Genomic DNA, 2,544 nt, shown 5'->3' on the forward strand with positions numbered 1-2,544 from the left:
AGAAATTCAATCCATTACTAAATCCTGTCAGTTCCATTGATTCATTCAATCGTATTTGTTGAGCGCTTACTATGTGCAGAGCACTGTACTAAGCGCTTGGGAAGTACAGGTTGGCAACATATAGAGACGGTCCCTACCCAACAACGGGCTCACAGTCTAGAAGGGGGAGACAGACAACAAAACAAAACATATTAACAAAATAATATAAATAGAATAGTAAATATGTACAAGTAAAATAGAGTAACAAATCTGTACAAACATATATACAGGTGCTGTGGGGAGGGGAAGGATGTAAGGCGGGGGGTAGGGGGAGGAGGGGGAGAGGAAGGAGGGGGCTCAGTCTGGAAAGGCCTCCTGGAGGAGGTGAGCTCTCAGTAGGGCTTTGAAGGGAGGAAGAGAGCTAGCTTGGCGGATGTGCGGGGGGAGGGCATTCCAGGTCAGGGGGAGGACTTGGGCCGGGAGCCGACGGCAGGACAGGCGAGAACGAGGCCCAGTGAGGAGGTTAGCGACAGAGGAGTGGAGGATGCGGGCTGGGCTGTAGAAGGAAAGAAGGGAGGAGAGGTAGGAGGGGGCGAGGTGATGGAGAGCCTTGAGGCCGAGAGTGAGGAGTTTTTGCCTGATGCGTAGGTTGATTGGTAGCCACTGCAGATTTTTGAGGAGGGGAGTAACATGCCCAGAGCGTTTCTGAACAAAGATGATCCGGGCAGCAGCGTGAAGTATAGATTGAAGTGTGGAGAATGAATCAGTGAATGAATAAATGAATGAGAGAGAGGAGTCGAGGATAATTCCAAATTTATGGGCTTGTGAGACAGGAAGAATGGTGGGTAATCTACGATGATGGGAAAATCAAGGGGAGGTCAGGGTTTGGAGAGAAAGATAAAGCAAAGATTTGGTTGGCACGTTTCCTTCTCACAAGGAGCTTACAGTCTAGAAGGGATTGATCAGGCCACTGGGAGCCATGACACGAGTTCTAATGCCAACTCTGCCACTGACCAGCTGTGTGATCTTGGGTGAGCAACGTAACCTCTCTGGGCCTCTCTGTAACATGAGGATTTGATAATTGCTTTCTCTTTCTCTTCTATTCTGAGCCTCTTACAGCCAGGGACCTTGTCTGAGCTGATCATTTTTTTTCTACTCAACACTTGTTACAGCATTTTGCATGTGAACTCTTAACAAAGACTATAATGATAATGTTTGTGAGCATAATTCTGATAATTAATTATGATTATGATCAGGAGCCCATGAATTTATAATTCCTTGGTTGGATCCAGCTGCCTCCTGCAGAGTCTTGCAACAGTATATTTAGAGGGTTCTTGTAATTGCTTTCCAGGGTATCTTCCAGGTGGGTTAATAATAATTATTATTATTAATATTGTGGTATTTGTTAAGCGCTTTCTTTGTGCCAGGCACTGGAGTGGATACAAGCAAATCGGGTTGGACACAGTCCCTTGTCCTACATGGGGCTCACAGTCTCAATCCCCATTTTACAGATGAGGTAGCTGAGGCCCAGAGAAGTGAAGGGACTTGCCAAATGTCGCACAGCAGACTAATGGCAGAGCTGGGATTAGAATCCGGATGGATGGACCACAATGACTCCCTGCATTGCTTTGATTTTTCCTAAAGTATTGGGGATAGGAGGGATAGCCATTCACCTAGTGGAATCCCGATCTAATATCTGAGACATTTCAGTCTCCCAACTGTCCCAGGTTTGGATGACTTTATCCAGTGTGCTGACCAAATAGTCAATTATATCATCTTCTAGACTGCGAGTTCATTCATTCAATCGTATTTATTGAGCGCTTATTGTTTGCAGAGCACTGTACTAAGAGCTTGGGAAGTATACGTCGGCAACATATAGACATGGTCTGTACCCAACAACGGGCTCACAGTATAGAAGGGGGAGATAGACAACAATACAAAACGTGTAGACAGGTGTCAAAATCGTAAGAACAAATAGAATTAAAGCTATAATGTACATCATTAACAAAATAAATAGAATAGCAAATATGTACAAGTAAAATGAATAGAGTAATAAATCTGTAGAAATATATGCAAGTGCTGTGGGGAGGGGAAGGAGGTAGGGCGGGGGGACGGGAAGGAGGAGAGGAAAAGAGGGGCACAGTCTGGGAAGGCCTCCTGGAGGAGGGGAAGGATGTGGGCCAGGGATCGATGGCAGGACAGGAGAGAACGAGGCACAGTGAGAACGTTAGCGGCAGAGGGAGTGGAGGGTGTGGGCTGGGCTGTAGGAGAGAATGGAGGTGAGGTAGGAGGGGGCGAGGTGATGGAGAGCCTTGAAGCCGAGAGTGAGGAGTTCTTGCTTGATTTGTAGGGAGGGGAGTAACATGCCCAGAGCATTTCCGTACAAAGATGATCAGGGTAGGAGAGTGAATTATAGACTGAAGTGGGGAGAGCCAGGAGAATAGGAGATCAGAGAGGAGGTTCATGCAGTAATCCAGTCGGGATAGGATGAGAGATTGAACCAGCAAGGTAGTGGTTTGGATGGAGAGGAAAGGCTGGATCTTGCCGATGTTGTGGAGGTGAGAC

This window comes from Tachyglossus aculeatus (genome assembly GCF_015852505.1).
Source record: "Tachyglossus aculeatus isolate mTacAcu1 chromosome 12 unlocalized genomic scaffold, mTacAcu1.pri SUPER_6_unloc_2, whole genome shotgun sequence".
In the NCBI taxonomy this organism is placed as follows: domain Eukaryota; kingdom Metazoa; phylum Chordata; class Mammalia; order Monotremata; family Tachyglossidae; genus Tachyglossus; species Tachyglossus aculeatus.